Source organism: Pseudophryne corroboree, chromosome 4 (assembly GCF_028390025.1).
Source record: "Pseudophryne corroboree isolate aPseCor3 chromosome 4, aPseCor3.hap2, whole genome shotgun sequence".
NCBI lineage: Eukaryota > Metazoa > Chordata > Amphibia > Anura > Myobatrachidae > Pseudophryne > Pseudophryne corroboree.
This window is the reverse complement of record NC_086447.1, coordinates 31477382-31500927: the sequence shown is the minus strand read 5'-3', so window position 1 is coordinate 31500927 and position 23546 is coordinate 31477382. Positions and strand designations below refer to the sequence as shown.

At 53.9% G+C, this 23546-nt stretch overlaps 1 protein-coding gene across 1 annotated transcript in view; it reads left to right on the top strand.

Annotated features, from left to right (window-relative positions):
• Nucleotides 1–946: 946 nt before the first annotated feature.
• The window catches only part of DPYSL5 (dihydropyrimidinase like 5), a 168771-nt gene continuing 146171 nt past the window's right edge, over nucleotides 947–23546 (top strand). The window contains exon 1 of the mRNA XM_063914956.1: nucleotides 947–1285. The gene's annotated coding sequence lies outside the window, so the exon portion shown is untranslated. The remainder of the gene's footprint in view (nucleotides 1286–23546) is intronic.

Sequence of the window (23546 nt, the reverse complement as noted above, 5' to 3'; positions counted from 1 at the left end):
TTCTTCTCCCCTCTGTCCCTCGTTGCAGTGATCCTGTTGCCAGCAGGACTCACTGTAAAGTAAAAAACCTAAGCTAAACTTTCTCTAAGCAGCTCTTTAGGAGAGCCACCTAGAATTGCACCCTTCTCGGCCGGGCACAAAAATCTAACTGGCTTGGAGGAGGGTCATAGGGGGAGGAGCCAGTGCACACCACCTGATCGGAAAGCTTTACTTTTGTGCCCTGTCTCCTGCGGAGCCGCTATTCCCCATGGTCCTTTCAGGAACCCCAGCATCCACTAGGACGATAGAGAAATAGGGGTGATGAAGGTGGGTACAGTAGGTGGATAGTGGGGGTAATGAGGGTGGGTACAGTAGGTGGATAGTAGGGGTGATGAGGGCAGGTAAGTGGATAGTAGGGGTGATGAGGGTGGGTACAGTAGGTGGATAGTGGGGGTAATGAGGGTGGGTACAGTAGGTGGATAGTAGGGGTGATGAGGGTAGGTAAGTGGATAGTAGGGGTGATGATGGTGGGTACAGTAGGTGGATAGTGGGGGTAATGAGGGTGGGTACAGTAGGTGGATAGTGGGGGTAATGAGGGTGGGTACAGTAGGTGGATAGTAGGGGTGATGAGGGCAGGTAAGTGGATAGTAGGGGTGATGAGGGTGGGTACAGTAGGTGGATAGTGGGGGTAATGAGGGTGGGTACAGTAGGTGAATAGTAGGGGTGATGAGGGCAGGTAAGTGGATAGTAGGGGTGATGAGGGTGGGTACAGTAGGTGGATAGTGGGGGTAATGAGGGTGGGTACAGTAGGTGGATAGTAGGGGTGATGAGGGCAGGTAAGTGGATAGTAGGGGTGATGGGGGTGGGTACAGTAGGTGGATAGTAAGGGTGATGAGAGTGGGGGTGATGAGAGAGGGTTGGTGGTGATGAGGGCAGGTAAGTGGACAGTAGGGGTGATGAGGGTGGATCAGTGGGTAGATGCCGCTGCCAGTAAGGGTCCCCCGGGTACACAGCGGATCAGGGCCTGGTCTCCATGGCAACCCTCAGGCAGGAGGACATGGAGCGGCCGATCGCATAGAGGGGTATATTTGCAACACATCGCGGCCAATCAGGTTCCGTCTCTCCAGAGCAGCCTAACCTGCTAGTCAGTGTCCTGCTTCCCTACTGGTGTCCTTACCTGTCTGTCAGCGGCGAGCCCCTCCCTCCTGTGTCTCCTGTCTGCCAGGCTGCTGTGAGAGGCGCTCGGGGAGCAGCAGAGCCCAACCCAGCACAGCATCCTCTGCCAGCAGCGCTGCACCCGGAGCAGGTGAGTGCTGCACCCCAGTATCACTGTGCTCTGCACCCTCAACCCTATGTGCGCTGCACCCCCTAACCCTCTGTGCGCTTCACCCCCCCAACCCTCTGTGTGAGGCTCCCCAACCCTCTGTGTGCTGCACACCCCCAACCCTCTGTGTGCTGCACCCCCAACCCCTTGTGCGCTGCACCCCAACCCTCTGTGTGCTGCTCCCTTACCCTCTGTGCGCTGCACCCCCTAACCCTCTGTGTGCTGCACCCATAACACTCTGTGTGCTGTTCCCTAACCCTCAGTGCGCTGCACCCCCTAACCCTCTGTGTGCTGCACCCATAACCCTCTGTGTGCTGCTCCCTAACCCTCAGTGTGCTGCACCCCTAACCCTCTGTGTGCTACCCCCTAACCCTCTGTGTGCTGCTCCCTAACCCTTTGTGTACTGCACCCCTAACCCTCTGTGTGCTACCCCATAACCCTCTGTGTGCTGCTCCCTAACCCTCAGTGTGCTGCACCCCTAACCCTCTGTGTGCTGCCCCCCTAACCCTCTGTGTGCTGCCCCCCTAACCCTCTGTGTGCTGCACCCCTAACCCTCAGTGTGCTGCACCCTAACCCTCTGTGTGCTGGTCCCTAACCCTCTGTGTGCTGCCCCCCTAACCCTCAGTGTGCTGGTCCCTAACCCTCAGTGTGCTGAACCCCTAACCCTCTGTGTTCTGCACCCTAACCCTCTGTGTGCTGCACCCTAACCCTCTGTGTGCTGCACCCTAACCCTCTGTGTGCTGCCCCCCTAACCCTCAGTGTGCTGCCCCCCTAACCCTCAGTGTGCTGAACCCCTAACCCTCTGTGTGCTGCACCCCTTACCCTCTGTGTGCTGCACCCTAACCCTCTGTGTGCTGCACCCCAAACCCTCAGTGTGCCGGTCCCTAACCCTCAGTGTGTCGCACCCTAACCCTCTGTGTGCCGCACCCTAACCCTCTGTGTGCTGCACCCTAACCCTCTGTGTGCTGCACCCATAACACTCAGTGTGCTGGTCCCTAACCCTCAGTGTGCTGGTCCCTAACCCTCAGTGTGCCGCACCCTAACCCTCTGTGTGCTGCACCCCTAACCCTCTGTGTGCTGCACCCCTAACGCTCTGCGTGCTGGTCCCTAACCCTCTGTGTGCTGCTCCCCTAACCCTCTGTGTGCTGCACCCCTAACCCTCAGTGTGCTGGTCCCTAACCCTCAGTGTGCTGCACCCCTTACCCTCTGTGTGCTGGTCCCTAACCCTCTGTGTGCTGGTCCCTAACCCTCAGTGTGCTGCACCCCTAACGCTGTATGTGCTGACCCCTAACCCTCAGTGTGTTGCTCCCCTAACCCTCTGTGCTGCCCACTAACCCTTGTGTTGATCTCATGCAATATATTATATCATCCACTGTGTTCTGTGATACTGGCCCTTTGGCTGCCGGTGTAGAAGCTGACCTCAGGACAGTGATTGCTGGTGCGGGATATGACATTAACCCTTTGGCTGCCGGTGTAGAAGCTGACCTCAGGCCAGTGATTGCTGGTGCGGGATATGACATTAACCCTTTGGCTGCCGGTGTAGAAGCTGACCTCAGGACAGTGATTGCTGGTGCGGGATATGACATTAACCCTTTGGCTGCCGGTGTAGAAGCTGACCTCAGGCCAGTGATTGCTGGTGCGGGATATGACATTAACCCTTTGGCTGCCGGTGTAGAAGCTGACCTCAGGCCAGTGATTGCTGGTGCAGGATATGACATTAACCCTTTGGCTGCCGATGTAGAATCTGACCTCAGGACAGTGATTTCTGGTGCAGGATATGACATTAACCCTTTGGCTGCCGATGTAGAATCTGACCTCAGGACAGTGATTGCTGGTGCAGGATATGACATTAACCCTTTGGCTGCCGGTGTAGAATCTGACCTCAGGCCAGTGCTTGCTGGTGCAGGATATGACATTAACCCTTTGGCTGCTGGTTTGTACGCTGACCTCAGGACAGTGATTGCTGGTGCAGGATATGACATTAACCCTTTTGCTGCTGGTGTAGAAGCTGACCTCAGGCCAGTGATTGCTGGTGCAGGATATGACATTAACCCTTTGGCTGCCGGTGTAGTAGCTGACCTCAGGCCAGTGATTGCTGGTGCAGGATATGACATTAACCCTTTGGCTGCTGGTGTAGAAGCTGACGTTGCCTCTGTCAGACACACAGAGCGAGCCTCCTGCCCCGGCGGTGTCTGTGTTCTCACATTCAGCCTCTGGCCTTACACATCATAGGAAGTATATGAGTGTGTGTGTGGGGTGGGTGGACGGACGGTTTATCAGGTCACATTAAAGTTTATGGCTTAGACAAACCTTGGATGTTGCAGAACTAACAGTCACAGCATGCCCCACCAGCACTGTGGCTGTACACAAGCAGAAAAGCCACCGCCTGCCAATCTCTGGTGCTGGGTCACAGGCTGGCATGAGGCGGTAGCTGGTAAAGTTCTGGCTGCGGGTCATGCCTATGTGTTATTCTTATGGCTGCTGTATACGTGTAATGTTCCTGGTCCAGCTGCCCTCATGTCCTGTATTACTCATTGTATGATGGAGCAGTGCGGATTATGGGATGACAACAAGACACACCTAATAAGAGATGGACCCATTGCATGTGCTCCATCTGTTACCTGCCCCTGTATGATGCTGCATTCACACCTGTGCCCGCAGCCCTGGCACGGCGTATGTAGGGGATAGGTGGGCACCGTAGCATCACGGAGGGCTCCCCCATCCATGGCTCGGGGTGGCTGGGAGGCCTGTGGCAGTGAGAAGGAGGGGGCTCTGCCATGTTAGAGGGATGGGAGGCGGCTGGGAGTCTTTGTTGAGGAATAGGTGGTGGTCTGTGGGAGCAGCTGTGCAGCCAGACGTCGTAGTGCTGGGAGATACCCAGGATCTGCGATCGGCTACCTGACCCTGAGAGACGCAGTGTGTGACTGTGTGTGTGTGTGTGACTGTGTGTGTGTGTATGTGTGTGTCAGTATTCATTACTGGCAGGAAGGGGGGAGGAGGCTGCCTGCTATTCATCGTATGCCGCACATGTCCTGTAAATGGTGCAGAATCTACGATTCTGTGCGAGTGCATCACATAAACAGTCTTCTATAAGCACAGAAACGCAATGCCGCCTTCACCGCCACATACGCTGGACATAGCGTACTCCTCCACTGCCTCCACTTGTCCTCTGTATTCATTTATTCTATAGACACCCCCTCCCCCCCATCCCCTCTTCCTGAATCTTTTTGGAAATGTGAGTGAGTTCTATTGTGCTGTGCGGAGGTCTGACCAGTATTCAGGCCGTGTCTCTTTATTCACTAACGGCCCGTGACTTAGGCCTCGGCGATGTCACTCATTGCCAGTGTATGGTTTGGCTGCCCCCCTCATGAGCGTTGATTCAGCCCAGAAAAATGGCTGCCTTTGTGTAGGCGGTGGGGGCACAGTAGCTGCCCCTTCAATACTCTCTGTCTTTCTGTGAGGTCTCCAGGGCTGTCACCACCGGGAGACTGTTGACCTAAGTTGTATTGACCTAACGACCGTTACCCTCGTCACCCTCTCAGGGCGCGTACACATGGGTGCCAGCATAGGAAGAGATGAGTGTTTATCTGTGTGATGCTGGGTACACACCTGTACAATCCATCGCCCGATGACCCGATATCAGGTGAGTGGGCTGACGATTGTATAGGTGTCTATGCAGCGTTATACATCGCTCCTCCAGCTGTGAGAATCGGGAGGTGGCATCTCGTGCTGCCAGACCTCCCGATCCCAGTGGCCCGGCAACCTTACGTACTGTACTACTGGTCTTTTACCCCATAGCACAGTGTGTCCGGAGCTCGCAGCGGGCTCACAGGGGTGTGGTATGTTAGCTAGATTAGACTTTGGTCGACAGTGTCTAGGTCGACCACTATTGGTCGACAGTAAGTAGGTCAACATGGTTTCTAGGTCGACAGAGACTCTAGGTTGACATGAGAAACGCTCGACATGAGTTTTTTAAACTTTTTTGGGTGTCGTCTTCTCCGTACAGTGACCGGGAACCCCAATTAGTGCACCGTGTCCCCTCACATAGCTCGCTTCGCTCGCTCGGCACAGGTTCCCAACCCCAATCGTAGTCCACGTGGATCGTAAAGTATGAAAAAGTAAAAAAAAATGAAAAAACAAGTGAAAAACTCATGTCGACCTTTTGTCATGTCAACCGAGAACTTAGAGTCCCTGTCGACCTAGAAACCATGTCGACCTACTTACTGTCGACGCAAAGACCAGATCCCGTCTCACAGGGGGTCAGTCTGGGGACACAGTACTCGGCTGATTTGGATTGTATTGCCCGATTTTCCAAGTGGTCAAAAAGGTGTGTACCCAGCGTAAGCTGCTGCCCGCTGTGCTGATATACTCTGTGTCATACACATGTCTGCCTCTGTCCACTGTGCTGAAATACTCTGTGTCTGCCGCTGCCCGCTGTGCTGAAATACTCTGTGTCATACACGTGTCTGCCGCTGTCCGCTGTGCTGAAATACTCTGTGTCATACACGTGCCTGCCGCTGTCCGCTGTGCTGAAATACTCTGTGTCATACACGTGTCTGCCGCTGTCCGCTGTGCTGAAATACTCTGTGTCATACACGTGCCTGCCGCTGTGCTGTTATACTCTGTGTCATACACGTGCCTGCCGCTGCCCGCTGTGCTGAAATACTCTGTGTCATACACGTGCCTGCCGCTGCCGGCTGTGCTGAAATACTCTGTCATACACGTGCCTGCCGCTGCCCGCTGTGCTGAAATACTCTGTGTCATACACGTGCCTGCCGCTGCCCGCTGTGCTGAAATACTCGGTGTCATACACGTGCCTGCCGCTGTCTGCTGTGCTGAAATACTCTGTGTCATACACGTGCCTGCCGCTGCCCGCTGTGCTGAAATACTCTGTGTCATACACGTGTCTGCCGCTGTCCCCTGTGCTGAAATACTCTGTGTCATACACGTGTCTGCCGCTGTCCCCTGTGCTGAAATACTCTGTGTCATACACGTGCCTGCCGCTGTCCGCTGTGCTGAAACACTCTGTGTCATACACGTGCCTGCCGCTGTCCGCTGTGCTGAAATACTCTGTGTCATACACGTGCCTGCCGCTGTCCGCTGTGCTGAAATACTCTGTGTCATACACGTGCCTGCCGCTGTCCGCTGTGCTGAAATACTCTGTGTCATACACGTGCCTGCCGCTGTGCTGAAATACTCTGTGTCATACACGTGCCTGCCGCTGTCCGCTGTGCTGAAATACTCTGTGTCATACACGTGCCTGCCGCTGTCCGCTGTGCTGTTATACTCTGTGTCATACACGTGCCTGCCGCTGCCCGCTGTGCTGAAATACTCTGTCATACACGTGCCTGCCGCTGCCCGCTGTGCTGAAATACTCTGTCATACACGTGCCTGCCGCTGCCCGCTGTGCTGAAATACTCTGTGTCATACACGTGCCTGCCGCTGTCTGCTGTGCTGAAATACTCTGTGTCATACACGTGCCTGCCGCTGCCCGCTGTGCTGAAATACTCTGTCATACACGTGCCTGCCGCTGTCCGCTGTGCTGAAATACTCTGTGTCATACACGTGCCTGCCGCTGTCCGCTGTGCTGAAATACTCTGTCATACACGTGCCTGCCGCTGCCCGCTGTGCTGAAATACTCTGTCATACACGTGCCTGTCGCTGCCTGCTGTGCTGAAATACTCTGTGTCATACACGTGCCTGCCGCTGTCTGCTGTGTTGAAATACTCTGTCATACACGTGCCTGCCGCTGTCCACTGTGCTGAAATACTCTGTGTCATACACGTGCCTGCCGCTGTCTGCTGTGCTGAAATACTCTGTGTCATACACGTGCCTGCCGCTGTCCGCTGTGCTGAAATACTCTGTGTCATACACGTGCCTGCCGCTGTCCACTGTGCTGAAATACTCTGTGTCATACACGTGCCTGCCGCTGTCCACTGTGCTGAAATACTCTGTGTCATACGTGTGCCTGCCGCTGTCCGCTGTGCTGAAATACTCTGTGTCATACACGTGCCTGCGGCTGTCCGCTGTGCTGAAATACTCTGTGTCATACATGTGCCTGCCGCTGTGCTGAAATACTCTGTGTCATACATGTGCCTGCCGCTGTCCGCTGTGCTGAAATACTCTGTGTCATACACGTGCCTGCCGCTGTCCCCTGTGCTGAAATACTCTGTGTCATACACGTGTCTGCCGCTGTCCCCTGTGCTGAAATACTCTGTGTCATTCACGTGCCTGCCGCTGCCCGCTGTGCTGAAATACTCTGTCATACACGTGCCTGCCGCTGCCCGCTGTGCTGAAATACTCTGTGTCATACACGTGCCTGCCGCTGTCCGCTGTGCTGAAATACTCTGTGTCATACACGTGCCTGCCGCTGCCCGCTGTGCTGAAATACTCTGTGTCATACACGTGCCTGCCGCTGTCCGCTGTGCTGAAATACTCTGTGTCATACACGTGCCTGCCGCTGTCCGCTGTGCTGAATACTCTGTGTCATACACGTGCCTGCCGCTGCCCGCTGTGCTGAAATACTCTGTCATACACGTGCCTGCCGCTGTTCGCTGTGCTGAAATACTCTGTGTCATACATGTGCCTGCCGCTGTCCGCTGTGCTGAAATACTCTGTGTGTGGATCACTGTGTGGAATGCTCAGAGGAGTAGGGATCACTGTGTGGAATGCTCAGAGGAGTAGGGATCACTGTGTGGAATGCTCAGAGGAGTAGGGATCACTGTGTGGAATGCTCAGAAGAGTAGGGATCACTGTGTAGAATGCTCAGAGGAGTAGGGATTACTGTGTGGAATGCACAGAAAAGTAAGGATCGCTCTGTGGAATGCTCAGTAGTAGGGATCACTGTGTGGAATGTTTAGAGAAGTAGGGATCACTATATGGAATGCTCAGGGGAGTAGGGATCACTGCGTGGAATGCTCAGATGAGTAGGGATCACTGTGTGGAATGCACAGGGAAGTAGGGATCACTGTGTGGAATGCTCAGATGAGGAGGGATCACTGCCACGCCGGCAGTAGCAATCCAGTGTCTACTCAACCAGGTACAGCAAGGGTTGGGAGCCGCGCCAAGGTGTGGCTGTGTACTCTATGGTCTGGCTGCAGTGGCTGTGTACACAATGGTCTGGCTGTGTACTCTATGGTCTGGCTGCAGTGGCTGTGTACACTGTGGTCTGGCTGTGTACTCTATGGTCTGGCTGTGATGGCTGTGTACTCTATGGTCTAGCTGTGTACTCTATGGTCTGACTGTGTTGGCTGTGTACTCTCTGGTCTAGCTGTGTACTCTATTGTCTGGCTGCGATGGCTGTATACACTATGGTCTGGCTGCGATGGCTGTGTACACTATGATCTGGCTGTGTACACTATGGTCTGGCTGCGATGGCTGTGTACACTATCGTCTGGCTACGATGACTGTGTACACTATGGTCTGGCTGTGTACTCTATGGTCTGGCTGTGTTGGCTGTGTACTCTCTGGTTTGGCTGTGGTGGCTGTGTACTCTATGGTCTGACTATGATGGCTGTGTACTCTGTGGTCTGACTTTGTTGGCTGTGTACTTTCTGGTTTGGCTGTGATGGCTGTGTACTCTATGGTCTGACTTTGTTGGCTGTGTACTCTCTGGCTTGGCTGTGATGGCTGTGTACTCTATGGTCTGGCTGTGTACTATGGTCTGACTGTGTTGGCTGTGTACTCTCTGGTTTGGCTGTGGTGGCTGTGTACTCTATGCAGGGGTGTATCTAGGGGTCCGAGCGCCCCTGGCAAAGTAAGGGTCTGGCGCCCCCACCCCACCCCCTACACACATTTGAAATAAGGTGCAAGTATTAGAAATGGGGCACGGTCTTGTGGGGGAAGGGCGTGTACACAATAGTACTTCCAATTCAAATTATGCCACACAGTAGTGTCCCTTATTCACATTACACCGCACAGTAGTGTCTCGTATTCACGTTACACCATCCCTCCCCCCTAACCCACCTTTCCCACAACCTGACCCTAACACCCCCCCAGCCTCTTCAGTGGTGCCTAACCCTAACCCACCCTTCCTAATCTCCCACGGCTTGCCAGTGGAGACTTTGGCACCAACTTGAACCGGATTTTGGCTTTCTGCATCGCAATCTATGTTGGGATGCCAGCATCAGCATTCCGAGCCGTTTCTGGATGCTGGCGTCAGCTTTCCGACCGTCAGGATGCCAAACGCCTTAATGTCTCATGTGTCACCCCTGCCTGAACTTCCTCCTTCCCTTACTTACCCCCTTGCAACTCCCTCTCATGCCCCCTGTTCCTCTCTAGCCCTGTAGTTTCAGTCCCTCATTCCATCTCTCAGTCTCACCCCCCACACCTCTCACTCCCTCCCTCTATCTCCCATGTACCGCACTCTCTCCTTCCATCTCTCACATCACACCTGTACCTCACTCCCACCTTCCATCTCCCACACCTCTTCTTCACTCCCTCCTTCCATCTCCCCTGCACCTCGCTCCCACCTTCCATCTCCCCTGCACCTCGCTCCCACCTTCCATCTCCCCTGCATCTCACTCCCACCTTCCATCTCTCACACCTCTTCTTCACTCCCACCTTCCGTCTTCCCTGCACCTCGCTCCCACCTTCCATCTCCCCTGCACCTCGCTCCCACCTTCCATCTCCCCTGCACCTCGCTCCCACCTTCCATCTCCCCTGCATCTCACTCCCACCTTCCATCTCTCACACCTCTTCTTCACTCCCACCTTCCGTCTTCCCTGCACCTCGCTCCCACCTTCCATCTCCCCTGCACCTCGCTCCCACCTTCCATCTCCCCTGCATCTCACTCCCACCTTCCATCTCTCACACCTCTTCTTCACTCCCACCTTCCGTCTTCCCTGCACCTCGCTCCCACCTTCCATCTCCCCTGCACCTCGCTCCCACCTTCCATCTCCCCTGCACCTCGCTCCCACCTTCCATCTCCCCTGCACCTCGCTCCCACCTTCCATCTCTCACACCTCTTCTTCACTCCCACCTTCCGTCTCCCCTGCACCTCGCCCCCACCTTCTATCTCCCCTACACCTCACTCCCACCTTCCATGTCTCACACCTGTACCTTGGTCCCAGCTTCCATCTCCCCTGCACCTCACACCCACTTTCCATCTCTCACACCTGCACCTCGCTCCCTCAGATTATTACCCCCTAGTACAGGGACCCCCCTTCCTCTCAGACACATTATTTCCCTTAGCACAGAATAGGCCCCTCCTCCCAATATAGAAGATTCCCCCATCCCCCTGAGACAGATCTCTCCCTATCAGGCAGTACAGCTCACACACAGAACCTTCTCCTGGTATGCGGTGTCTGCTACATTGGCAGGTTAGGAATCACGGTGGACAGTGTCACAATGGGAGCCGGGAAGAGGTGGTACCCGCACATTGTGACTGCATTGTGGTATTATGTGTAATTAGTCAGCAAGTGCTGGCCAGGGCTGGTTCTATATTATATATTTGTGCAGTGTCTGACTGGGCATGTGGGGGGTGCCCAACATCAGGGTGTGCCTGTGCACACATGCCACCCACCGTGTGCATGCCTATGCCCCCTTCCCCATAGCAGAGCAAAAAGCCCCCCGAGCCCTCCCTCCCCATGTGTCTCTGCCTAATGCCCTACCCCATAATAGCAGTGTTATTAGCTGCTCCTACACCCCCATGTCTCCCCCCAATAACAGTGTCATATTCCCCTATGCCCCCACTTTCCATAGTTCTCCCCCTCATAGCAGTGCCATTACCCCCTTCCCCCACTCGCCATAGGTCTCCCACTCCCACATACCAGTGTCATTACCCCTCTTCCCCCACTCCCTATAGGTCTCCCACTCCCACATAGCAGTGTTATTACCCCCCTTCCCCCACTCCTCATAGGTCTCCCACTCCCACATAGCAGTGTTATTACCCCTCTTCCCCCACTCCCCATAGGTCTCCCACTCCCACATAGCAGTGTCATTACCCCTCTTCCCCCACTCCCCATAGGTCTCCCACTCCCACATAGCAGTGTCATTACCCCTCTTCCCCCACTCCCCATAGGTCTCCCACTTCCACATAGTAGTGTCATTACCCCTTTTCCCCCACTCCTCATAGGTCTCCCCCTCCGTAGCAGTGTCATTACCCCCCTTCCCCCACTCCCCATAGGTCTCCCACTCCCACATAGCAGTGTCATTACCCCTCTTCCCCCACTCCCCATAGGTCTCCCACTTCCACATAGTAGTGTCATTACCCCTTTTCCCCCACTCCTCATAGGTCTCCCCCTCCGTAGCAGTGTCATTACCCCCCTTCCCCCACTCTCGATAGGTCTCCCACTCCCACATAGCAGTGTCATTACCCCTCTTCCCCCACTCCCCATAGGTCTCCCACATAGTAGTGTCATTACCCCTCTTCCCCCACTCCTCATAGGTCTCCCCCCACATTGCAGTGTCATTACCCCTCTTCCCCCACTCCTCATATGTTTCCCCCCCGTAGCAGTGTCATTACCCCCCTTCCCCCACTCCCCATAGGTCTCCCACTCCCACATAGCAGTGTCATTACCCCTCTTCCCCCACTCCCCATAGGTCTCCCACTCCCACATAGTAGTGTCATTACCCCTTTTCCCCTACTCCTCATAGGTCTCCCCCTCCGTAGCAGTGTCATTACCCCCCTTCCCCCACTCTCCATAGGTCTCCCACTCCCACATAGCAGTGTCATTACCCCTCTTCCCCCACTCCCCATAGGTCTCCCACATAGTAGTGTCATTACCCCTCTTCCCCCACTCCTCATAGGTCTCCCCCCACATTGCAGTGTCATTACCCCTCTTCCCCCACTCCTCATAGGTTCCCCCCCCCCCCCCGTAGCAGTGTCATTACCCCCCTTCCCCCACTCCCCATAGGTCTCCCACTCCCACATAGCAGTGTCATTACCCCCCTTCCCCCACTCCCCATAGGTCTCCCACATAGTAGTGTCATTACCCCTCTTCCCCCACTCCTCATAGGTCTCCCCCCGTAGCAGTGTCATTACCCCCCTTCCCCCACTCCCCATAGGTCTCCCACTCAGCAGTGTCATTACCCCCCTTCCCCCACTCCCCATAGGTCTCCCACATAGCAGTGTCATTACCCCCCTTCCCCCACTCCCCATAGGTCTCCCACATAGCAGTGTCATTACCCCTCTTCCCCCACTCCCCATAGGTCTCCCACATAGCAGTGTCATTACCCCTCTTCCCCCAATCCCCATAGGTCTCCCACATAGTAGTGTCATTACCCCTCTTCCCCCACTCCCCATAGGTCTCCCACATAGTAGTGTCATTACCCCTCTTCCCCCACTCCCCATAGGTCTCCCCCCACATAGCATTGTCATTACCCCCCTTCCCCCACTCCTCATAGGTCTCCCCCCACATAGCAGTGTCATTACCCTCCTTCCCCCACTCCTCATAGGTCTCCCCCCACATAGTAGTGTCATTACCCCCTTTCCCCAACTCCTCATAGGTCTCCCCCCACATAGCAGTGTCAATACCCCCCTTCCCCCACTCTCCATAGGTCTCCCACTCCCACATAGCAGTGTCATTACCCCCCTTCCCCCACTCGCCATAGGTCTCCCCCCACATAGCAGTGTCATTACCCCCTTCCCCCACTCGCCATAGGTCTTCCCCCACATAGCAGTGTCATTACCCCCCTTCCCCCACTCTCCATAGGTCTCCCACTCCCACATAGCAGTGTCATTACCCCCCTTCCCCCACTCCTCATAGGTCTCCCCCCACATAGCAGTGTCATTACCCCCCTTCCCCCACTCCTCATAGGTCTCCCCCCACATAGCAGTGTCATTACCCCCCTTCCCCCACTCCTCATAGGTCTCCCCCCACATAGCAGTGTCATTACCCCCCTTCCCCCACTCCTCATTGGTCTCCCCCCACATAACTGTCAAAGTAAAAAATATTACATACAGAAAACATACAAACTCCACACTGATGAGTGGCTGTGCATGTGAATACACGCAGCGTGCACAGCGATATATGGTAGCATACACATTCACACAGACAAGCCACAAAGATATATTCAACACATATTTCATACAACACATAAATTAAACATGTCAAGCACCAGACATTATAATGTATTAAATTATATAATAGAGTATAAAACCAGATATATATGTATTAATATAACGGAACAAGATAAACATGTCATGCTTGGTGTCAAAATAATCAGGGGAATGAGTGTGTTGGTTTGATAGCTGTGGGTAGGTTGTAGCTCATCGCAACAATTAGTTATGATTGAATGTATGAATATGAAGCCACAATTCAAATGAGAACAAAGACAGCATGTGGGCAGGAAACCAGTGGCTAACCCCTATGATGTCATCTTCAAGGCTGGACGTTGCTTGCATATGAACTAACCAATGACACATCATGAATGAGATATCTCCCTCCCCTGGACCAATAACAGAAGACTCAGTCCCAGACATGTACTCCCCCAATATACGCAGGATATAGGTGATTCCTCTCACCCAAGAAGTTCAGTTGCTTTTTGATGTAGTTGCTGTTTGTTTGCTGGAGAGAGATAGAGATGGAGCGTAGTGTGCATTGAGGGAAATGGTAATGTATGCTGGCTGTGGCTGTATGGATTCTTTTGTAACAACTGCTTCCTGTGTAATTGTAAATCTGTAACCATATATATACTGTACATGTGTTATATTGTGTGCATAGCCTTTTAATATCAAATATATACATCTATGAGCTTTGGAACTCATACAATGTGTGCGAGTGCTTGTTTTCTCTTAAGGGATGTAGTGTTTGCGACGTACAGCGCACTTTTATCGAATATGGTAATAAGATGTGCCTTGCGTCCTCAACATATATTAATGCTGGCATTTTAAATATTTATTAGAAATAATCTGAACTTCTTATAGCAGTGTCATTACCCCCTTCCCCCACTTCCCATAGGTCTTCCACTCCCACATAGCAGTGTCATTACCCCTCTTCCCCTACTCCTCATAAGTTTCCCCCCCCTCCCATAGCAGTGTCATTACTCCCCTTCCCCCACTCCTCATAGGTCTCCCCCCCTATAGCAGTGTTATTTGCCACCTTCCTCTTACCATAAGTCCCCCTTTGCCCCATCCATATCTTACCTTTGTGCTGTGATGCTGCAGTGCTGGGGCAGGGTCCTGGCTTCGGAGGCTCAGTGCCTGGCTTCCTCTGCAGCTGCCGTCTGTGCTCAGCCACAGGCCAGGCAGAAAGTGAAAGTAAAGTCACTTCCTACCTGTGTAAGAGAGATCCGGCTCTGTGTGCTGCTGCAGCCTCCGTCCTAAAGGGCCCCATACACTAGAACGATAATGCCCGATTTCACCTCAATTCGGGCATTCGGTACAATATATTCCGTGAAATCGGGCATTTTTAGTTGTGCTTTACACCCGATCCGATCCGATGCGCATTCCCGTGAGCATCACCCTAGATCCGACATATCACGAGTGCTGCACTCGTGATATGTCGGATCCCGTAGGAAAGGCTGGGATAGTAAAAGATACATCGTATGCAAAAGGACCGCATACAATGTATCTTTTACTATCCTGCCGCCCGGGAGGCTGCCGGGAGAATGAAGGGAAATCCTAGACGAAATGACGGACCGTCATGTCGTATAAGTGCATGGGGCCCTTAACTCTCCTCTCTCCTCCTGGCTGGCTGCGATAACAGAGCTGGCCCTTGCCTTGGGAATGGATGCCGCTGGGCATTCCAGTTGCCCTAGACATTTGCCTATAATGCCTATTGGCTAGGGCCAGCTCTGGGTGAGAGTGTGTTATTGCCGGTGTCTGTCAGCACCGCACTGCACTAGTGATCAGACTAGTGTCCGGCAGCACCGCACTTGTAATCAGACTCAAAATAAACTACAGCACCCAGCAGCCCTTGCTGCCGGGAGCTCCCAGCAACAAGGGCTGCTGGGAGCTGTAGTTTATTTTGAGTCTGACTACAAGTGCAGTGCTGCCGGACACTAGTCTGATCACTTGTGCAGTGCTGACGGACACCGTCGCCGTGCCGGCAGTAACAGACTCTCACCAGGTACAATCTGACAGTACTACTTTTCTACCCTTTGGCCACGGGTTGCACTGCCAGGCGGCGCCCCCTTCTTGCCTGGCGCCCCTGGCGAGTGCCATCCTAGCCAATGGGTTGATACATCCCTGACTCTATGGTCTTACTATGATGGCTGTGTACTCTGTGGTCTAGCCATATACTCTATGGTCTGACTGTGATGGCTGTGTATTCTATGGTCTGACTTTGTTGGCTGTGTATTCTCTGGTTTGGCTGTGATGGCTGTGTATTCTATGGTCTGACTTTGTTGGCTGTGTATTCTCTGGTTTGGCTGTGATGGCTGTGTACTCTATGGTCTGGCTGTGTACTCTATGGTCTGGCTGTGATGGCTGTGTACTATATGGTCTAGCTGTGTACTCTGTTTTGACTTTGTTGGCTGTGTACTCTCTGGCTTGGCTGTGATGGTTGTGTACTCTATGGTCTGGCTGTGTACTCTATGGTCTGGCTGTGATGGCTGTGTACTATATGGTCTAGCTGTGTACTCTGTTTTGACTTTGTTGGCTGTGTACTCTCTGGCTTGGCTGTGATGGCTGTGTACTCTATGGTCTGGCTGTGATGGCTGTGTACGCTATGGTCTGGCTGTGTACTCTATGGTCTGGCTGTGATGGCTGTGTACTATATGGTCTAGCTGTGTACTCTGTTTTGACTTTGTTGGCTGTGTACTCTCTGGCTTGGCTGTGATGGCTGTGTACGCTATGGTCTGGCTGTGTACTCTATGGTCTGGCTGTGATGGCTGTGTACTATATGGTCTAGCTGTGTACTCTGTTTTGACTTTGTTGGCTGTGTACTCTCTGGCTTGGCTGTGATGGTTGTGTACTCTATGGTCTGGCTGTGTACTCTATGGTCTGGCTGTGATGGCTGTGTACTCTATGGTCTGGCTGTGATGACTGTGTACGCTATGGTCTGGCTGTGTACTCTATGGTCTGGCTGTGATGGCTGTGTACTCTATGGTCTGGCTGTGATGGCTGTGTACTATATGGTCTAGCTGTGTACTCTGGTCTGACTTTGTTGGCTGTGTACTCTCTGGCTTGGCTGTGATGGCTGTGTACTCTATGGTCTGGCTGTTTACTCTATGGTCTGACTGTTGGCTGTGTTGGCTGTGTACTCTCTGGTTTGGCTGTGGTGGCTGTGTACTCTATGGTCTGACTATGATGGCTATGTACTCTGTGGTCTAGCCATATACTCTATAGTCTGGCTGTAATGGCTGTGTACTATATAGTCTAGCTGTGTACGTCTGACTTTGTTGGCTGTGATGGTTGTGTACTCTACGGTATAGCAGTGTACTCTGTGGTCTGGCTGTATAAACATACTGTATGCATATGGTGAATGGCATCCAACCAATATGTTACACACATCTGTTCATAGGGGGGGTCCTAATCCTGATATTGTGTAAGGTGATGACCTGAGTCTCCTTCCGATAGCTCTCTGTGTGCCTGGTGGTGGTGTAGCCTCCTGTGTGCCTGGTGGTGGTGTAGCCTCCTGTGTGCCTGGTGGTGGTGTAGCCTCCTGTGTGCCTGGTGGTGGTGTAGCCTCCTGTGTGCCTGGTGGTGGTGTAGCCTCCTGTGTGCCTGGTGGTGGTGTAGCCTCCTGTGTGCCTGGTGGTGGTGTAGCCCCCTGTGTGCCTGGTGGTGGTGTAGCCCCCTGTGTGCCTGGTGGTGGTGTAGCTCTCTGTGTGCCTGGTGGTGGTGTAGCCTCCTGTGTGCCTGGTGGTGGTGTAGCTCTCTGTGTGCCTGGTGGTGGTGTAGCCTCCTGTGTGCCTGGTGGTGGTGTAGCTCTCTGTGTGCCTGGTGGTGGTGTATCCCCCTGTGTGCCTGGTGGTGGTGTAGCCTCCTGTGGGCCTGGTGGGTGGTGTAGATGCCTGTGTGCCTGGTGGGTGGCATAGCTCTCAGAGTACCAGGTGGGTGGTGTAGATGCCTGTGTGTCTGGTGGTGGCGTAGCTCTCAGAGTACCAGGTGGGTGGTGTAGATGCCTGTGTGTCTGGTGGTGGTGTAGCCCGCTGTGTGTCTGGTGGTGGCGTAGCTCTCAGAGTACCAGGTGGGTGGCGTAGATGCCTGTGTGTCTTGTGGGTGGCGTAGCTCTCAGAGTACCAGGTGGGTGGCGTAGATGCCTGTGTGCCTTGTGGGTGGCGTAGCTCTCAGAGTACCAGGTGGGTGGCGTAGATGCCTGTGTGCCTTGTGGGTGGCATAGCTCTCAGAGTACCAGGTGGGTGGTGTAGATGCCTGTGTGTCTGGTGGTGGCGTAGCTCTCAGAGTACCAGGTGGGTGGTGTAGATGCCTGTGTGTCTGGTGGTGGTGTAGCCCGCTGTGTGTCTGGTGGTGGCGTAGCTCTCAGAGTACCAGGTGGGTGGCGTAGATGCCTGTGTGTCTTGTGGGTGGCGTAGCTCTCAGAGTACCAGGTGGGTGGCGTAGATGCCTGTGTGCCTTGTGGGTGGCGTAGCTCTCAGAGTACCAGGTGGGTGGCGTAGATGCCTGTGTGCCTTGTGGGTGGCGTAGCTCTCAGAGTACCAGGTGGGTGGCGTAGATGCCTGTGTGTCTGGTGGTGGCGTAGCTCTCAGAGTACCAGGTGGGTGGCGTAGATGCCTGTGTGTCTGGTGGGTGGCGTAGCCCCCTGTGTGTCTGGTGGTGGCGTAGCTCTCAGAGTACCAGGTGGGTGGCGTAGATGCCTGTGTGTCTGGTGGTGGCGTAGCTCTCAGAGTACCAGGTGGGTGGCGTAGATGCCTGTGTGTCTGGTGGTGGCGTAGCTCTCAGAGTACCAGGTGGGTGGCGTAGATGCCTGTGTGTCTGGTGGGTGGCGTAGCTCTCAGAGTACCAGGTGGGTGGTGTAGATGCCTGTGTGCCTGGTGGTGGCGTAGCTCTCAGAGTACCAGGTGGGTGGCGTAGATGCCTGTGTGTCTGGTGGGTGGCATAGCTCTCAGAGTACCAGGTGGGTGGCGTAGATGCCTGTGTGTCTGGTGGGTGGCGTAGCTCTCAGAGTACCAGGTGGGTGGCGTAGATGCCTGTGTGCCTTGTGGGTGGCGTAGCTCTCAGAGTACCAGGTGGGTGGTGTATGCCTTGTGGGTGGCGTAGCTCTCAGAGTACCAGGTGGGTGGTGTAGATGCCTGTGTGTCTGGTGGGTGGCGTAGCTCTCAGAGTACCAGGTGGGTGGCGTAGATGCCTGTGTGTCTGGTGGGTGGCGTAGCTCTCAGAGTACCAGGTGGGTGGCGTAGATGCCTGTGTGCCTTGTGGGTGGCGTAGCTCTCAGAGTACCAGGTGGGTGGCGTAGATGCCTGTGTGCCTTGTGGGTGGCGTAGCTCTCAGAGTACCAGGTGGGTGGCGTAGATGCCTGTGTGCCTTGTGGGTGGCGTAGCTCTCAGAGTACCAGGTGGGTGGCGTAGATGCCTGTGTGTCTGGTGGGTGGCGTAGCTCTCAGAGTACCAGGTGGGTGGCGTAGATGCCTGTGTGCCTTGTGGGTGGCGTAGCTCTCAGAGTACCAGGTGGGTGGTGTAGATGCCTGTGTGTCTGGTGGGTGGCGTAGCTCTCAGAGTACCAGGTGGGTGGCGTAGATGCCTGTGTGCCTTGTGGGTGGCGTAGCTCTCAGAGTACCAGGTGGGTGGCGTAGATGCCTGTGTGCCTTGTGGGTGGCGTAGCTCTCAGAGTACCAGGTGGGTGGCGTAGATGCCTGTGTGTCTGGTGGTGGCGTAGCTCTCAGCGTACCAGGTGGGTGGCGTAGATGCCTGTGTGTCTGGTGGGTGGCGTAGCCCCCTGTGTGTCTGGTGGTGGCGTAGCTCTCAGAGTACCAGGTGGGTGGCGTAGATGCCTGTGTGTCTGGTGGTGGCGTAGCTCTCAGAGTACCAAGTGGGTGGCGTAGATGCCTGTGTGTCTGGTGGGTGGCGTAGCTCTCAGAGTACCAGGTGGGTGGTGTAGATGCCTGTGTGCCTGGTGGTGGCGTAGCTCTCAGAGTACCAGGTGGGTGGCGTAGATGCCTGTGTGTCTGGTGGGTGGCATAGCTCTCAGAGTACCAGGTGGGTGGCGTAGATGCCTGTGTGTCTGGTGGGTGGCGTAGCTCTCAGAGTACCAGGTGGGTGGCGTAGATGCCTGTGTGCCTTGTGGGTGGCGTAGCTCTCAGAGTACCAGGTGGGTGGTGTATGCCTTGTGGGTGGCGTAGCTCTCAGAGTACCAGGTGGGTGGTGTAGATGCCTGTGTGTCTGGTGGGTGGCGTAGCTCTCAGAGTACCAGGTGGGTGGCGTAGATGCCTGTGTGTCTGGTGGGTGGCGTAGCTCTCAGAGTACCAGGTGGGTGGCGTAGATGCCTGTGTGCCTTGTGGGTGGCGTAGCTCTCAGAGTACCAGGTGGGTGGCGTAGATGCCTGTGTGCCTTGTGGGTGGCGTAGCTCTCAGAGTACCAGGTGGGTGGCGTAGATGCCTGTGTGCCTTGTGGGTGGCGTAGCTCTCAGAGTACCAGGTGGGTGGTGTAGATGCCTGTGTGTCTGGTGGGTGGCGTAGCTCTCAGAGTACCAGGTGGGTGGCGTAGATGCCTGTGTGCCTTGTGGGTGGCGTAGCTCTCAGAGTACCAGGTGGGTGGCGTAGATGCCTGTGTGCCTTGTGGGTGGCGTAGCTCTCAGAGTACCAGGTGGGTGGCGTAGATGCCTGTGTGTCTGGTGGTGGCATATTTGCACCACTCTTCTGCACCTACCTTTAACGTATGCTTGGGTCTATCCTATATTTGTTATCTCACTGGAGCAACGCTGCAGATGCAGATCTGATCACAGAAAAGTTTATGTAGTGCACTTGCAGCAAGTGTAGCGGAGTACAAGCTCCAGCTCATGTAATAATGGGCTTCAGATCTTCTCTCTCTTTGTAGGAAACAGCCAAAGCAGCTTTATCCAAGAGCTTACAGTCCAGTGTGATCAGCGAGGTGGTTATATTGTGCATGGGGCATTCTCGCATGACTGGCCTCCTGTCCTTCTCCTCGTCCAGCCATGGCAGCTTCTCTCACATCCCCATGTTCTTACCCTTCTGTCTATCTCTGGCCACATTCCATAGGCTAACACATGGACCACTACTCCTGGTCTTCTGGAGAGAGATCCATGTCCTCCTGTCTTGTGATCTCCCTGAAACCTCCCTGACCCCCCCCCCCCCCCTCACACCGGGTCCCATCCGGGACCTCAGACGTGCTGGATCATATAGCAGTCAGGTTACATGAGAGACGGGACTCAAACACTTGGGTCTTACTGTTGTCCCTACGTCACCGGTGCATCATTCCCTCCCTGACGGGCGCTAAAGGGGGTGGGGCATTTATATGTTCAGTGTTTCAGGGACTTTCCTTTAGAAAGTTTATTTTATTCCCCACAGCTGCGGACTTTTGGTATTCAATTAGAACACAGAAAATGGGACGCGGTGATTTGTATAGAACTCGCTGCGTCCTCACTGCGTCTATTTTCTGGCACCTCCGGAGCAAGTCTGATTTATCCTAAAATCGTTACTTTTAGGACAAATCACTAAGACTTGCTCTAGAACCCCGCCACCTCCCCCCGGAGGAATAATTAAAGAAGTCTCCAATTAGCTTAATAAGTCAGTAATTATTCCACTTTCCGAAGCCGTGACTTCTTCCAACAGCGGTAGCTGGTCCTTTGCAGCTGCGATGAGTATGCAGTGTGTGCGGAGTGTTTGCAAGTGTGTGTGTAAGTGTGCATGAGTGTGTGTAAGTATCCCCCAGTGTGTGTGACCCCCCCCCCCCCTCTCCCCCTCTCCCCCTCTGCAGTGTAATCCCCACCCCCCGGAGCCAGCTGCTGGGAGAATTACTTCTCCCAGCAGCCCTTGCGCCTCCCAGCAGCCCCCTCCCCAGTGGCAAGATGGAGGGGAGACTACTGGGAGCCCAGGAGACCACCAGAGAGCTCCGGACAGATGAGTATGGTTTTATTTATTTCTCTAACGTCCTAAGTGGATGCCGGGGACTCCGTAAGGACCATGGGGAATAGCGGCTCCGCAGGAGACTGGGCACAAAAGTAAAGCTTTAGAACTACCTGGTGTGCACTGGCTCCTCCCCCTATGACCCTCCTCCAAGCCTCAGTTAGATTTTTGTGCCCGAACGAGACGGGTGCAGGCTAAGGGGCTCTCCTGAGCTGCTTAGTGAAAAGTTTAGTTTTAGGTTTTTTATGTTCAGTGAGACCTGCTGGCAACAGGCTCACTGCATCGAGGGACTAAGGGGAGAAGAAGCGAACTCACCTGCGTGCAGAGTGGATTGGGCTTCTTAGGCTACTGAACATTAGCTCCAGAGGGACGATCACAGGCCCAGCCATGGATGGGTCCCAGAGCCGCGCCGCCGGCCCCCTTACAGAGCCAGAAGGCAGAAGAGGTCCGGAAAATCGGCGGCAGAAGACATCCTGTCTTCACCAAGGTAGCGCACAGCACCGCAGCTGTGCGCCATTGCTCCTCAGCACACTTCACACTTCGGTCACTGAGGGTGCAGGGCGCTGGGGGGGGGGCGCCCTGAGCAGCAATAAAAACACCTTGGCTGGCGAAAATACATCACATATAGCCCCCAGGGCTATATGGATGAATTTTAACCCCTGCCAGAATCCATAAAAAAGCAGGAGAAAAGTCCGCGAAAAAGGGGCAGAGCCTATCTCCTCAGCACACTGGCGCCATTTTCCCTCACAGCTCAGTTGGAGGGAAGCTCCCCTGGCTCTCCCCTGCAGTCACTACACTACAGAAAGGGTTAAAAAAGAGAGGGGGGCACTAATTAGGCGCAGTATTAACAATACAGCAGCTATAAGGGGAAAAACACTTATATAAGGTTATCCCTGTATATATATAGCGCTCTGGTGTGTGCTGGCAAACTCTCCCTCTGTCTCCCCAAAGGGCTAGTGGGGTCCTGTCCTCTATCAGAGCATTCCCTGTGTGTGTGCTGTGTGTCGGTACATTTGTGTCGACATGTATGAGGAGAAAAATGATGTGGAGACGGAGCAGATTGCCTGTAATAGTGATGTCACCCCCTAGGGGGTCGACACCTGAGTGGATGAACTGTTGGAAGGAATTACGTGACAGTGTCAGCTCTGTATAAAAGACAGTGGTTGACATGAGACAGCCGGCTACTCAGCTTGTGCCTGTCCAGACGTCTCATAGGCCGTCAGGGGCTCTAAAGCGCCCGTTACCTCAGATGGCAGATATAGACGCCGACACGGATTCTGACTCCAGTGTCGACGGTGAAGAGACAAATGTGACTTCCAGTAGGGCCACACGTTACATGATTGAGGCAATGAAAAATGTTTTACACATTTCTGATAATACGAGTACCACCAAAAAGGGGTATTATGTTCGGTGAGGAAAAACTACCTGTAGTTTTCCTGAATCTGAGAAATTAAATGAGGTGTGTGATGATGCGTGGGTTTCCCCCGATAACAACTGATAATTTCTAAAATGTTATTGGCATTATATCCTTTCCCGCCAGAGGTTAGGGTGCGTTGGGAAACACCCCCTAGGGTGGATAAAGCGCTCACACGCTTGTAAGAACAAGGGCTCTACCCTCTCCTGAGATGGCCGCCCTTAAGGATCCTGCTGATAGAAAGCAGGAGGGTATCCTAAAAATAAGATTTACTTACCGATAAATCTATTTCTCGTAGTCCGTAGTGGATGCTGGGGACTCCGTCAGGACCATGGGGATTAGCGGCTCCGCAGGAGACAGGGCACAAAAATAAAGCTTTAGGATCAGGTGGTGTGCACTGGCTCCTCCCCCTATGACCCTCCTCCAAGCCTCAGTTAGGATACTGTGCCCGGACGAGCGTACACAATAAGGAAGGATTTTGAATCCCGGGTAAGACTCATACCAGCCACACCAATCACACCGTACAACTTGTGATCTGAACCCAGTTAACAGTATGACAACGTAGGAGCCTCTGAACAGACGGCTCACAACAAGAACAACCCGATTTTTTTGTAACAATAACTATGTACAAGTATTGCAGACAATCCGCACTTGGGATGGGCGCCCAGCATCCACTACGGACTACGAGAAATAGATTTATCGGTAAGTAAAATCTTATTTTCTCTAACGTCCTAGTGGATGCTGGGGACTCCGTCAGGACCATGGGGATTATACCAAAGCTCCCAAACGGGCGGGAGAGTGCGGATGACTCTGCAGCACCGAATGAGAGAACTCCAGGTCCTCTTTAGCCAGGGTATCAAATTTGTAGAATTTTACAAACGTGTTCTCCCCCGACCACGTA